Source organism: Aotus nancymaae, unplaced genomic scaffold, assembly GCF_030222135.1.
Source record: "Aotus nancymaae isolate 86718 unplaced genomic scaffold, 86718_ANA_hifiasm-v0.15.2.pri h1tg000057l, whole genome shotgun sequence".
Classification (NCBI taxonomy): Eukaryota; Metazoa; Chordata; class Mammalia; order Primates; family Aotidae; genus Aotus; species Aotus nancymaae.
The window spans coordinates 61387769-61403940 of NW_026988471.1; the positions used below are offsets into that span (position 1 = coordinate 61387769).

The 16172-nt window shown below is 38.7% G+C and overlaps 1 protein-coding gene across 1 annotated transcript in view; it reads left to right on the plus strand.

The window, feature by feature from the left end:
- The first annotated feature begins 2978 nt into the window (after positions 1–2978).
- The window catches only part of EHBP1 (EH domain binding protein 1), a 369328-nt gene continuing 356134 nt past the window's right edge, over positions 2979–16172 (plus strand). The window contains exon 1 of the mRNA XM_012477186.2: positions 2979–3059. The gene's annotated coding sequence lies outside the window, so the exon portion shown is untranslated. The remainder of the gene's footprint in view (positions 3060–16172) is intronic.

Consider the following 16172-nt stretch of genomic DNA (forward strand, 5'->3'; position numbering starts at 1 on the left):
GTCTAATACTACAATTACACACCTTTAATCATTATTATTTTTATTTATTTTTGAGACAGGGTCTCACTGTCTTCCAGGCTGGAGTGCAGTGGTGCAGTCACTGCTTACTGCAGCCTCAACCTCCCAGACTCAAGTGATTCTCTCACCTCAGCCTTTCAAGTAGCTGGGACCACAGGCGTATGCCACCATGCCCAGTTAATTTTTGTATTTTTTGTAGAGACAGGATCTCTCCATGTTGCTCAGGCTGGTCTCAAACTCCTGAGCTTAAGTGATCCTCTTGCCTTAGCCTCCCAAAGTGCTGGGATTACAGGCATTAGCCACCATGCCCAGCCTAATAATTATTTTTTATTGTAAAAATACACAAGGAGAATTGAAAACATATCAAATAATTTTTACATTAACATAAAGTTATTTGTGTAATCTCTTTGAGTTTTTAATCCTTTCTTTCTTTCTTTTTGTCTTTTGAGACAGAGCCTCACTCTGTCACCCAGACTGGAGTGCAGTGGTACAATCTAAGCTCACTGCAGCCTCTGCCTCCTGGGTTCAAGCAATTTTCGTGTCTCAGCCTCCCAAGTAGCTAGGATTGCAGGCAATCACCACCATGCCCAGCTAATTTTGTATTTTTGGTAGAGACAGGATTTCACTATGTTGGCCAGGCTGGTCTTAAACTCCTGAGCTCAGGTGATCCACCTGCTTTGTCCTCCCAAAGTGCTGGGATTACAGGTGTGAGCCACCATGCCCAGCTTTCCGCCACCTCCCCCCCCCGCCCTGCCTTTTTTTTTTTTTAACATTTAAAAGAATCATAGAACACATACAAGACAAAAAACAACTTTTAATTATTCTATCATCTCTAAGGATATCTAGGAAGAGAGCTAAAATATTTCAGAGGAAAAGACAGTGAAAATAGGCCTTTATTTTCTTTCTTTGACAATTATTTTAAGGAATGAAAAGGGAAATTAAATACTATGTTTGTTAAAACCCTGTCACATTCTTAATGACCATTACACTCTTGAAAGTTGCATGTGAGCTCAAGGGAATGTGTTAATCAGATTGTTTTGGCTAATGTTTAACAGGTTGCAGATCATCTCTCTCAGACAATGTAATTTCAATTTTGGCATGTATTAATTTTGCATATTTATAGTTACAATCATGTTGCCTTATAGACATAACTTTAAAATTTGATGTCTCTATTCAGTAAATCATAAAAATAATAATGTAAATACTACAATTCAAATTTTAAAAACATAAATTGTAAACAAGACTCCAGTACAAATATAGATAATAAATTTGTATGTGCTCTGACAAGTCTCTATGTGACTTTGCACAGGCAGCCACAAAAAAAGGAAAGACCTGGAAGTACAATAATACATATCTGATAATTGGATTTTATTGAGTGGGTGATCTATTAATGTTAGTCCCCAGCATATTGTCTTTTATAACACTTTTCTCAGATTTTGTGTCATTGTTAAACAAAGCACAGTACCCTCTCATCAACTGATATTTTCTAAGGCAAATAGTAAACAATGACCTCTAATAGAAGAGAAATATGAGCTCCAGGAGGGCAGGGATTTTGTCTTTTTTATACGCTGCTTTCCCAATACCTACCACAATGCCTTGAACTTAGTAATTACTCACTAAATATTTTTTTCTTTTTTTTTTTTTTTTTTGAGATGGAGTTTCGCTCTTGTTACCCAGGCTGGAGTGCAATGGTGTGATCTCGTCTCACCACAACCTCTGCCTCCTGGGTTCAAGCAACTCTCCTGCCTCAGCCTCCCGAGTAGCTGGGACTACAGGCTCACTAAATATTTCTTAATAAATTAATGGATTTTTCACTAAAAATATCAAAGAAAATAAAAATAACCAAGCAATCATTCAAAGTTGTACTAAGGCAAGGAACCTGTTGTCTTAGAGCTTGCAAAGTCATCTGAAAGTTAATAGGATATTATTAAGGGAAATTAATAAGATAAAGCAGAATGAACTATTGGCAAAACTGATCCAGTAACTTTCTTGGGCATTGCAAATATCCATAGCATACAATGTTGAAAGCTAGTTCCCATTACATATGCTGTGCAGCAATTTCACATTACAGCACAATATGTATGAGAGAGAAGTACTCAACAAGTTGGTCTGTTTATCACTAACAAATCACTGAGGGTTTTGGTAATTGTTATTTTGTCCAGCCTATAGCTGGACAAGACATATTGCAAACAAACTGATCAGCACAAGGTAGTTTTGTGAATAGCTAGAAAGAGTGTTATTACAAGAATAAAATAAGTTAAACAGCTAACAATATGCCTCCTATTCTTGCTTTCATTGTTCAAGAGTGAATATTTCAAATACAATCAAGTTGTGACCTTTAAATATACTCTCTTCAGCATGTGTTATGTGAAGAAAGATGCACAAGTATAACACTCTCCTTTTTTCACACTGAAGGATGCTGGTTAGCAGGTGCTAACACATTTTTAAAATGAGAAATGGGACACTGATAATGCAAGACAGTTGTTTCAAGGGGCTCTCTTAATATATGTAACTCAGTACTATATTCAATATCTAAAATAGACTAAACTTATTTCAGGGATAAAATATTGTGATTTTTAAAATTTTAAAGATAACAGGGTTTCTTCAGAAGACTGAACTATGGCACAAAAACCTGACTTGCTCAACACTTGAATTCTTGGAGAAAGAGATCAATGATGCATTATTGGGAATATTTTAAAAAATAGTATCCAAAAATTGTGACACAATAGGAAGAAATATACGGCAGGTCTCACGATGTCATCTTCGCTTTCCAGGCTATGTTCTGATCACTGTGAGCCCAGTAACTAATTGGGTGACTTGCTGTGAAAAGAGAGACCTGGAACAATATTGCAGCTCTCTGGCTCTCATGTTATTGCCCTTGCCCTGGAATTTTTCTCTATCTTGCCCTGCCCAGAAGATTGCCTAAACTGTGCATGAGTTAATCCTGCCCTTTGAAAGCCGGGTTTATTTTCCAGCTCCACTTATCTGGGACAAATTTCAGTAACAGGTCTACGTTCCCTTGGTTCATACCCAGCGCCCTGGTAAGTGGAGTTTTGCCTGATTTCAGCTTGCTTTGAAATTTTGCTTTTTGTGTGTGTGTTCTCTGTACTGTATGGGATGGAGGTGCTTTGATTTTATACCACAAGGGTGGTAGTCAGTGCCCTCCAAGATTATGAATTTCTACCAGCTTTTCTTAGCCTTTCCTGTCTAGCCTTATTATTTCAGAAGATATTAATTATATTATCTTGCTCATACAAATATAATCATCTATGAATTATTCAGAGGAAAACACTGGCTGGATGCTGTATCTGGTTAACTGGATCTTTTTTTCCAATTATTGAAATCACAGAAGAAATTAAGCAAAGGTCAGTCTACGCCTTATAATTTGCCAAAGCCTCTTAACATTTCATGGGAAATAATCAGTAAGTCTTGCTCAAGAATCCCTACTGATTTTACAGGTGATGAATTTATTTAATTTAGCAAAGACTTTCTCAGCTATGCTCTTAATTCCAACTCAAATCTTTGCTTCCATAATCCCAGTAATGGCCCACTTATTTGCAGTGTGTAAATTATCTCAGATAGCTGCCTTTACCTTGACATACACGTTTGTGGACTGGGAGGGACTTCACCATCATGAAAATATCTCAAGTAAATAGAAGGGTTAGATGGAGAGGATCCTATAGACCAGTAAGGGCACTCTAGAGTTAGGACTGGTATTTAGTTAGTCCACAATGGGACAAGTAGGTCAATGGTTTACAGTTGTCATCATTCTAACTGATTAATGCCTGTGCTGTGCTGTTGTTAACACATTGAATGTCCACATTTTGAATATCATCATTGCCTGAAATATATTCTTAAAGATTCCTAAGCTTGTAGTTATTCACTGTGTTGCTCCAGATTAACAACAGGAGTCAGTCTTGCAGAATCACCAGTCGATGATTCAGTCTCAGTACCTGAGTTTCAAGGTAGTCAGGGATGCTCCTCTGCCTTTACCAACCAAGCCCATTTTGGCCTTTTCTAGATGCTATGGAGCTGGACAAAATTGGATTTTTAGTATACAACTGAGGTCCTGGACTTAGGGCAATCTCAGGTTCAATGTGCAAAGCTTCATTATTACTAACTTGAAAGATTTGTTCATGGGTAACTGCAACAGAAACAATTTCACCAAAGAATACTGTTTTTAATTGAAAGATGATTTTCTAATGAAGCTTTTCTAATCCTTTATGTTAATCAAAGAACTTGGGTCCTATAATGATAGAGTCAAAAAAAAAAAAAAAGGCCACCTTTTAAAAGAATAAACATAGGTTTTAAATTATTTTGTTAAGAGTTATTATTTAAGTTTATTATTTTGTTAAGAGTTATTTTTTAAGGTTATATAACAGGCATAAATCTCAATCTAAAGAAATTCAGGTTGGCAAGAAACACAGTTTTATTTTCCCATTACTCAATCTAATTTCTATTTCAAGCTCTGATTTCACAAGGGGTGGCAAACACTTAATCATAGTCAATTTGGCAGGAACTGCACCTCAATCGCAGGGGCTTACATAGCATCAGCATGTCAGGGGAAGGGGATGGGGCATCCTTGCTCCTCATCTGCTATGCTCGCTCCTCTTAGAGTTCTAATATGCATCTTTCTGCGATAGCAGCCAGCTCCATGGATTGCTGCTGGGTCGATTTTGGTCCATCAGCAGGGACTCTTTAGGTCTGGTGGCTCTGCAATGCCTCTGTACCCTTTCAGGTATCTGGAAATTGTGCTGGGCTTCCAGAACCTCCATGGTACTATGTAAGTTTGCACTGTTCATTATGGTAGCTACTAGCCACATGTAGCCAATAAATAAATTTAAATTAAATAATATTAAAACTCAACTTCTTCAGTGACACTAGCCACATTTCGCATGTCCAATAGTTCAGAGTGGCTCATGGTTACTCCATTGGGCAGCCAGATATATGTTCATCATAGAAAGTTCTACTGGACTGTGCCACTCCAAAGTCTTGACTGACCTAAATAACAACCTAGTTTTTTCTTATCTTAAGGGTATTGACACCTCTCCAGGTCTCTAATAAGGAAAAAAATTATATTTCTATTAGTTCCCAGATCCCATAGATAGATCCTATCATTTCAGTTGCTCTTCTTCAAAGCTTGTGCCATAATAGGGTGAGATGAGGTCCTGTTCTTAGAAATCCACTAATATCCAGCTTTCATTACATCCCCTCCAAGTTCTGTCTTTCCCTTCTAGCCCAGGAAACTCATTTCTCATCTTTGGGAAAGGAAGTTTTACTACTGTCTATAACAGCACTATCTAATAGGAATATAATGTGAGCCACATCTATAATTTACATTTTTCCAATAGCTGCATCAAAAAAGAGTAAAGGAACAGGTAAAATTAATTTTACTGTCTTTTATTTAACCAAATATATCAAAAATATTTTAATATGTAATCAATATAAATCTTATTAATATATTAATATTTTCTACATACTAAGTCTGAAATCAGTATATATTTTATACTTATAGCACATCTCAATTTGGGTTAGCCATATTTCAAGTATTCGATAGTTACATGTGGCCATAGGCAAACACTGCAGGTTTAACTGGATTCCATTGCATTATTCCTCAAAGGGATAGGCTTTTGAAACTCAAAAACCAACAGACTATCCAAGATGGCTGAATAGGAACAGCTCTGGAGTGCAGTTCCCAGTGAGAACACAGAGGGTGAGTGTTCACCACATTTCCAAACAACTTTTTACTGCCCACAGACCAGGAGATTCCCAGGTGGAAAAGTGTCACAAGTCTCCAGTAAGGCTGTTTCAGCCAGCGCAGTGGGTCTCTGCCCAAAATCTCACACAAATCTGGGTGCTGTTTCAACTGGCACCTGAAATGCCTGGAGACAGAGTCAACCATTCAACTGAAAAAAAAGGGGGCTGAAACAGGGAGCCAGGAGATCTGGCTCGGTGGGTCCCACCCCCACAAATACCAGCAATCTGAAACGCTCTGGATTGAGAGTTTCACAGCAAGCACAGCTGGACCCGGGACAGTCCAGCTTTGTGGGGGAAGGGCATCCACCATTACTGAGGCAGTCCGCCATTACCGAGGCAGTCTGCCATTACTGAGGCAATCAGCCATTACCAAGGCAGTCCGCCATTACAGAGACAGTCCGCCATTACCCAGGCAGTTCTAACTATTCCTCTATAAACAAAACTACAAGAGAGTTCACACAGCAGCTGGGCAGAGGCCATGGCAGCTCAGCAACGCCTCTGCTGGCAGACTGTGACTAGGCTGCCTCTTCGCTGGGCAGGGCATCTCTGAAAAAAGGCAGCAGCACATCAGGAATTTATAAATAAAGCCCCACCTTCCCAGGACAGAGCACCTGGGAAAAAAAGGTGGTTATGATTTCTGCTGCAGCAGTCTTAAATGTAACTGCCCAGCAGCTCTGAATGGAACAACTTAGCACACAGCTCAGCACTTGGGCTCCTATAAGGGACAGACCACCGCCTCAAGCAGCTCCCAGACCCTTGTACATCCAAAGAGACACCTCATAAAGGAGAGCACAGGCTGACATCTGGTGGGTATCCTTCTGGGACAAAGATAACAGAGGAAGAAACTGGCAGCAACCCTTACTTTTCTGCAGCTGCTACAGGTGATTCCCAGGCAAGCAGGGTCTGGAGTGGACCTCCAACAGTCCTACAGCAGAGGGGCATGACTATTAGAAGGAAAACTAAAAAACAGAAAGAAATAACTACATCATCAACAAAAAGGATGTCCACTCAGAGACCCCATCCGAAAGTCACCAACTACAAAGACCACAGGTAGATAAATCCACAAAGATGGGAAGAAACCAATGAAAAAGGATGAAAACACCCAAAACCAGAATGCCTCTCCTCTTCCAAGGGATCACAACTCCTCACCAGCAAGGGAACAAAGCTGGATGGATAGGGAGTCTGATGAATTGACAGAAACAGGCTTCAGAAGGTGGGTAACAACAAACTTCTCTGAGCTAAAAGAACATGTTCTAACCCAATACAAAGAAACTAAGAACCTTGAAAAAAGGTTTGATGAAATGCTAATGAGAATAAACAGCTTAGAGAAAAATATAAATGAAAAACACAACCCAAGAACTTTGCGAAGCAAACACAAGTTTCAATAGCCAAATCGACCAAGAAGAAGAAAGGATATCAGAGATTGAAGATCAACTCAATGAAATAAAAAGAGAAGGCAAGATTAGAGAAAAAAGAGTAAAAAGAAATGAATAAATCCTCCAAGAAATATGGGATTAGGTGAAAAGACCTAATCTACGTTTGATAGGTATAACTGAATGTGATGGAGAGAATGAATCCAAGCTGGAAAACACTCTTTGGGATATTATCCAGGAGAACTTCCCCAACCTAGGAAGGCAGGCCAATATTCAAGTCCAGGAAATACAGAGAACACCAGAACGTATTCCTCAAGAAAAGCAACCCCAAGGCACATAATTGTCAGATTCACCAGGGTTGAAATGAAGGAAAAAAATGCTAAGGACAGCCAGAGAGAAAGGTCGGGTCACCAACAAAGGGAAGCCAATCAGACTCACAGAGGATCACTCAGCAGAAACCCTACACGCCAGAAGAGAGTGGGAGCCAATATTCAACATCCTTAAGGAAAAGAATTTTCAACCTAGAATTTCATATCCAGTCAAACTAAGCTTCACTAAGTGAAGGAGAAATAAAATCCTTTACAAACAAGCAATTGCTCAGAGATTTCATCACCACCAGGCCTGCCTTACAAGAGCTCCTGAAAGAAGCACTAAACATAGAAAGGAACAACCAGTACCAGCCACTCCAAAAACGTACCAAATGTTAAAGAGCAGCGATACAATGAAGAAATTGCATCAACTAACAGGCAAAACAGCCAACTAGCATCAAAATGGCAGGATCAAATTCACACATAACAATATTAACCTTAAATGTAAATGGGCTAAATGACCCAATCAAAAGACATGGACTGGCAAATTGGTTAAAATGTCAAAACGCATGAGTGTGCTGTATCTAAGAAACCCATCTCACATGCAAGGATACACATAGGCTCAAAATAAAGGGATGGAGGAAGATTTACCAAGCAAATGGAGAGCAAAAAAAAAGCAGGAGTTGCATTCCTAGTCTCTGATAAAATAGACTTTAAACCAACAAAGATCAAAAGAGACAAAGAAGGACATTATGTAATGGTAAAAGGATCAATGCAACAAGAAGAGCTAACTATCCTAAATATATATGCACCCAATAGAGAAGCACCCAGATACATAAAGCCAGTTCTTAACCTACAAAGAGATTTAGACTCCCATACAATAATAGTGGGAGATTTTAACACTCCACTGTCAATATTAGACAGATCAACGAGAAAGGAAATTAACAAGGATATCCAGGACTTGAACTCAGACGTTGACCAAGCAAATCTAATAGACATCTACAGAACTCTCCACCCTAAATCCACAGAATATACATTCTTCTCAGTACCACATCACAGCTACTCTAAAATTGACCACATAATTGGAAGTAAATCACTCCTCAGCAAATGCAAAAGATTGGAAATCATAACAAACAGTCTCTCAGACCACAGTGCAATCAAATTAGAACTCAGGATTAAGAAACTAAGAACCACACAACTTCCTGGAAACCGAACAACTGGCTCTTGAATGTTAACTGGATAAATGATGAAATGAAGGCAGAAATAAAGATGTTCTTCAAAACCAATGAGAACGAAGACACATGTACCAGAATCTCTGGGACACATTTAAAGCAGTGTCTAGAGGAAAATTTATAGCAAGAAGTGCCCACACGAGAAGCAAGGAAAGATCTAAAATCGACACCCTATCATCAAAATTGAAAGAGCTAGAGGAGCAAGATCAAAAAAACTCAAAAGCTAGCAGAAGACAAGAAATAACTAATATCAGAGCAGAAATGAAGGACATAGAGACACAAAAAAACCTTCAAAAAATCAACAAATCCAGGAGCTGGTTTTTTGAAAAGATAAAAAAAATAGACCACTAGCCAGATTAATAAAAAAGAAAAGAGAGAATAATCAAATAGATGCAATAAAAAACGATAAAGGGGATATCACTGCAGATTCCACAGAAATACAAACCACCATCAAAGATTACTACAAAGAACTCTATGCATATTGTAAGGTCTGTTTTCGCCGAGTGTAAGATAAAGAAACTGAGGCCAGCACGAAAATAATTCAATGTGAAGGGTTTATTCAGGCTCCCGGGTGAGGTTCTGCAGTCCAACAGGAAGGGCCGGAGAAGTTGTGTGAACTCCTCTCAGACGTGGGGTTTTATAGGGAATGGAGGCATTTGATTGGTTGTGCCCAAGGTGAGTGGGACTAAATGGCGGGGAGTGGGGCCTGGATGGAACAAAATGTCAGGGAGTGGGGCCCAGATAGGACAAAATGGTAGGCAGGAAGACAACATGGCAGGCAGGGAGTGGGGCCCAGATAGGACAAAATGGTATCAGGTAGATCCCGGCAGGGCTTTTTCTCCCAGGCTCCCGAGGGGGGTTTCCGAGCTCCCGGCAAGGGAAGGAGGTGTGTCAGAGCTCCCGGCGAGGGGAAGGGGTATGTGGAAGCTTCCGGCAATGGAAAGAGGTGTGTCCAAGCTCCCGGCGAAGAGAGGGGGTGTGTCCGAGCTCTCCGTGAGGGAGTGGGGAGCATCCGAGCTCTCGGCGACACAACCAGCCTTACACATATAAACGAGTAAACCTGGAAGAAATGGATAAATTCCTGGACACTTGCATCCTCCCAAGCCTAAACCAGGAAGAAGTCGAAACCCTCAATAGACCAATAACAAGGGCTGAAGTTGAGGCAGCAATTAATAGCCTAACAACCAAAAAAAGCACAGGTCCAGATGGGTTCACAGTCGAATTCTACCAGACGTACAAAGAGGAGCTGGTACCACTCCTTCTGAAACTATTCCAAACAAACCAAAAAGAGGGAATCCTTCCCAAATCATTTTATGAGACCAACATCATCCTGATACCAAAACCCGGCAGAGACTCAACAAGAAAAGAAAACTTCAGGCCAATATCCATGATGAACATAGATGAAAAAATCTTCAATAAAATACTGGGAAACTGATTGCAATAGCACATCAAAAAGCTTATCCATCACGATCAAGTAGGCTTCATCCTGGGGATGCAAGGCTGGTTCAACATACGCAAGTCTTTAAACGTAATCCACTACATCAACAGAACCAAAGACAAAAACCACATGATTATTTCAATAGATGCAGAGAAGGCCTTTGAAAAAATTCAACAGCACTTTATGCTAAAAACTCTCGATAAACTAGGTATCGATGGAACATATCTCAAAATAATAAAAGCTATTTACGACAAACCAACAGCCAGTATCATACTGTATGGGCAAAAACTGGAAGCATTCCCTTTGAAATCTGGCACTAGACAAGGATGCCCTCTCTCACCACTCCTCTTCAATACAGTACTGGAAGTTCTAGCCAGAGAAATCAGGCAAGAAAAAGAAATAAAGGGTATTCAAATAGGAAAGAAGGAAGTCAAATTGTCTCTATTTGCAGATGACATGATTGTATATCTAGAAGACCCCATCGTCTCAGCCCAAAATCTCCTGAAACTGATAAGCAACTTCAGCAAAGTCTCAGGATACAAAATCAATGTGCAAAAATCACAAGCTTTCCTATACACCAATAACAGACTTCAAGAGAGCCAAATCAAGAACGAACTGCCATTCACAATTGCTACAAAGAGAATCAAATACCTAGGAATACAACTAACAAGGAACGTGAAGGACCTCTTCAAGGAGAACTACAAACCACTGCTCAACGAAATAAGAGAGGACACAAACAGATGGAGAAACATTCCATGTTCATGGTTAGGAAGAATCAATATTGTGAAAATGGCCATACTCCCCAAAGTAATTTACAGATTCAATGCTATCCCCATCAAGCTACCAATGACCTTCTTCACAGAACTGGAAAAGCTACCTTAAACTTGATATGGAACCAAAAGAGAGCCCGCATAGCCAAGTCAATTCTAAGCAAAAAGAACAAAGCTAGAGTCATCACACTACCTGACTTCAAATTATACTACAAGTCTACAGTAATCAAAACAGCATGGTACTGGTACCAAAACAGAAATATAGACCAATGGAACAGAACAGAAGCCTCGGAGGTAACGCCACACATCTACAAACATCTGCTCTTTGACAAACCTCACAAAAACAAGTAATGGGGAAAAGATTCTCTGTTTAATAAATGGTGTTTGGAAAACTGGCTAGCCATGTGCAGAAAGCAGAAACTGGACCCCTTCCTGACACTTTACACTAAAATTGACCTCAGATGGACTAAAGATCTAAATATCAGACCTAACACCATAAAAACCCTAGAAGAAAACCTAGGCAAAACCATTCAGGACATAGGCATAGGCAAGGACTTCATGACTAAAACACCAAAAACATTGGCAACAAAAGCCAAAATACATAAATGGGATCTAATTAAATTCCACAGCTTCTGCACAGCAAAAGAAACAGTCAGAGTGAACTCACAACCAACAGAATAGGAAAAAATTTTTGCAATGTACCCATCTGACAAAGGGCTAATATCCAGAATCTACAAAGAACTAAAACAGATTTATAAGAAAACAAACAAACACACCCATTTAAAAGTGGGCAAAGGGTATGAACAGACACTTTTCAAAAGAAGATATATATGAGGCCAACAAACATATGAAAAAATGCTCATCATCCATCACTGGTCATTAGAGAAATGCAAATCAAAACCATTTTGAGATACCATCTCACACCAGTTAGAATGATGATCATTAAAAAATCTGGAGACAACAGATACTGGAGAGGATGTGAAGAAATAGGAACACTTTTACACTGTTGGTGGGAGTGTAAATTAGTTCAACCATTGTGGAAGATAGTGTGGCAATTCCTCAAGGACCTAGAAATAGAAATTCCGTTCGACCCAGCAATCCCATTACTAGGTATATATCCAAAGGATTATAAATCATTCTGTTATAAAGACACATGCACACATATGTTCACTGTGGCACTGTTTACAATAGCAAAGACCTGGAACCAACCCAAATGCCCATCAATGATAGAATGGACAGGAAAAACATATACACCATGGAATACTATGCAGCCATAAAAAACGATGAGTTCGTGTCCTTTGTAGGAACATGAATGAACCTGGAAACCATCATTCTCAGCAAATTGACACAAGAACAGAAAATCAAGCACTGCAGTTCTCACTCATAGGCGGGTGTTGAACAATGAGAACCCACGGACACAGGGAGGGGAGCATCACACACTGAGGTCTGTTGGGAGTGACTAGGGGAGGGACAGCGGGGGGTAGGAAGTTGGGGAGGGATAACATGGGAAGAAATGCCAGATATAGGTGATGGGGATGGAGGCAGCAAACCACATTTCCACGTAGGTACCTATGCAACAATCCTGCATGTTCTTCACATGTACCCCGGAACATAAAGTGCAATTAAAAAAAAAAAAAAAACTGGAAAACCAAGAAAAAAATTTTGTTTTTCTGCATTCTGTTATATTTCTTTCCTGAAACAATGAGCAAAGACCAGCCTAAATGAGGTTGAGTGCAATGCTGAGGATATCTTTGGGTGGGATATAAGAGGAGTAAAGCCGTAGCAAGAAAGGAAATATTTAGTACGTGGAAAAACAACTACTACAGGAACCATCAGTTAAAATTTTAAAAGTATTAGCCTGTCACGGTGAGTTTTTAAGGACATAAAAATTGCTATAGGATTGTTGGAAGTAAATTTGTTTGCTGTGGGTTTAAAACAATTTCATTAGCAGTTAAAAATTGCAGTAATATTTTTGGGTATAGTACAACCGCTGCAGTAACTGGAAAAAAAATACAAATATTAGGAGTAAATCTTATTATTAGGAATAAGGCACAGATAAATTCCATTAGTAGTTAAATCCTGCAGTAATACCTCTGGCAATTTTTACTGCAATAACTGTAAAACCCAAAGATAAGAATTTTAGCGCTAGGAAAGATAATAATAACTCAAGACTATGGCTGCATTTCATAGACTAGAATCTCCATTTGCAAAGTTTCTGAAGCAGTGACTAGCTGAAGCAGTGACTAGCTGAAGCAGTGAAAGTTATTTTGCAGAAAATAATCTCTGTCATTCTCAAAATTGCATGGCAGAGGAGATTTAAAGTTTTTGGATGCCATTTTCCACTTATTTCTTTGTATTCTATCTTAATTTTAAGCTTGATGATATTTAAAGGAAAATTTGAAATTACTTTAAATGTTGAATCTTCCGTTAGTAAAACATTTTGCAGTCAACAACCTCGTTCAAATGGACAGGATAATTAATGTAACTTGCATTAAATGTGGGACAGAAGGAGATGATAAATCAAGACCCAAGTAAACAGGGAATTAGAAGGGGGCAGACACAGTGAGCAATCTTGGAAGTGGGAGTGTGGTTAGGAGATACCTGTTGGTTAGTAGGAGAAATGAGACCTTAAGAAAAAGGTAACTTCTAGCATGCCAAAAGATTCCAGCTAATCCATGACACAAGGAGTGGTCACAAGGATTGAGGATAAGTGGATTCTTAGTAATTATTATAAAATCCTGAGTCCACCTAAATTATTACTGTTCAACTCTTGGTATTAATTGAATTAATGGGAGATAAATAATGTTAAATGTACTCTTTAAGACTCTTTAGTCTGTGAGGTAGTGATGTTTGGCACTAAGTATTGCCTAAGTATTCTTAAAGGTCTATTCGTTCTTTTCTGGCTTGTTTTCTGTTTTACAGAATCATGCTTTAAGAAGCTGGGACTCCGAGAGGTTAAGTAATTTGTGTTACTTTTTTGTGTGCACACCTAAAATCTGTTTCTGAAACTCTTTGAGAACAGGGACTGTAACTTTTTTTTTTTCCTTATCTGTATACTTACCAATGCTGAGAGGTGCTACTAGCAGTAGCACTCATATATTAATTTTATGATTCAATACAATATTTTCTTTTTTTTTTTTGAAAGAAAGAAAAAAGAGAAAGAGAAAGGGAGAGAGAACAGGAGTCTTGCTCTATTACCCAGGCTGGAATGCAATCTAAAAATATGTATTAAAAACCTCTTTTATGCTGATAATTGTGCTTAACAGCGGAGACAGGAAGGAATAAGGGAAGAAAATAACAAGCAAACAGCCAACCAATATTTCAGTTAAGTCTGTGAAATGCTATGCAAATGCTGAAGAGTGATTTACTTCCAATTATGTGGTCACTTTCAAAATAGGTGTAATGTGATACTGAGAAAAAGGTATGTTCTGTGGACCTGGGGTGAAGAATTCTATAAATATTCACTGAGTTTACTTGTTACAGGTCTGAGTTCTAATCATAGATGTCCCTGTTAAATTTTCTATCTCGTCGATCCGTTGAATATTAAAAATGTGGTGTCAGTCTTCTGCTATTATTGTGCAGGAGTCCAAGTCTCTTTATAAGTCATTAAGAACTTGTCTTATGTATCTGGGTGCTCCTATATTGGGTGCATATATATTTATGATCATTGACTCCTGTTGTTGCATTGATCCTTTTTTTTCTTTTCTTTTTTTTTTTCAATGAATGAGAGGTTCTCATATTGCCCAGCTTGGCATCGAACTCATAGCCTCACCTCCTCAAGTGCCACAACATCTGGCCGGAGCCATCGCGGCTCCCAGCATTGATCCTTTTACCATTATGTAATGTCTTCTTTGTTTCTTTTAGTCTTTGTTACTATTAAAGTCTATTTTGTCAGAGACGAAAGTTACAACTCCTGTTTTTTGTTTTTGTTTTTGTTTTTGCTCTCCATTTGATTGGTGAGTCTTCCTCCAATCCTTTGTTTTGAGTCTTTGTCCTTGCTTATGAGATGGATCTCGATACAGCGTACTGATGGGTTTTGACTTTTTAATTCAATTTGCCTGTCTGTGTCTTTGATTGGGACATTTAATCCATTTTAATTTAGGATTAATGTTGATATTTGTGAGTTTAATATTGTCATTTAATGCTATCTGGCTATTTTGTCCATTAGTTGATATAGATTCTTCATTATGGAGATACTCTTTACCTTTTGGTAAGTTTTTGGGATGACTGATACTGGCTGTTCCTTTCTGTGTGTAATGCTTCTTTCAGAAGCTCTTGTAAAGCAGGCCTGGTGGTGATGAAATCTCTGAGTGCTTGATTGTTTGAGAAAAATTTTATTTTTCCTTCATTTATGAAGCTTAGTTTAGCTGGATATGAGATTCTGGGTTGAAAATTCTTTTCTTTGAGGATATTGAATATTGACCCCCACTCTCTTCTAGTTTGTAGGGTTTCTGCTGAGAGATCTGCTGTGAGTCTGATAGGCTTCCCTTTATGGGTAACCTAACCTTTCTCTCTAGCTGCCCTTAGAATTTTCTCCTTTATTTCAACCCTGGTGAATCTAACGATTATGTGTCTTGGGGTTGCTCTACTTGAGGAATATCTTTGTGGTGTTCTCTGTATTACCTGGAGTTGAGTATTGTCCTGCCTTACTAAGTTAGGAAAGTTTTCCTGAATAATATCCTGAAGAATATTTTTCCAGCTTGGATTCATTCTCTTCATAACATTCATGTACACCTATCAAATGTAAATTAGGTCTTTTCACATAGTCCCATATTTCCTGGAGACTTTGCTCATTCCTTTTTACTCTTTCTTCTCTAATCTTGTCTTCTCGTTTCATTTCATTAAGTTGGTCTTCGACCTCTGATATCCTTTCTTCTGCTTGATCAATTTGACTGTTAAAACCTGTGCATACTTTGCGGAGTTCTCCTATTGTATTCTTCAGTACCATTAATTCACTTATATTCCTCTCTAAATTGTCTATTCTCATTAGGATTTCGTCAAACCTTTTTTCAAGGTTCTTAGTTTCTTTACGTTGGGCTAGAACATGTTCTTTTAACTCAGAGAAGTTTCTTATTATCCACCTTCTGAAGCCTAATTCTGTTAATGGAATGCACTCGTTCTTCATCAGGTCTTGTTCCCCTGATGATGAGGAACTGTGATCCCCTGTAGAGGGAGAAGCATTCTGATTTTGGGTATCCTCAGCCTTTTTACGCTGGTTTCTTCCCATCATTGTAAATTTATCCACCTGTCGTCTTTGTGATTACCGACTTTCAAAT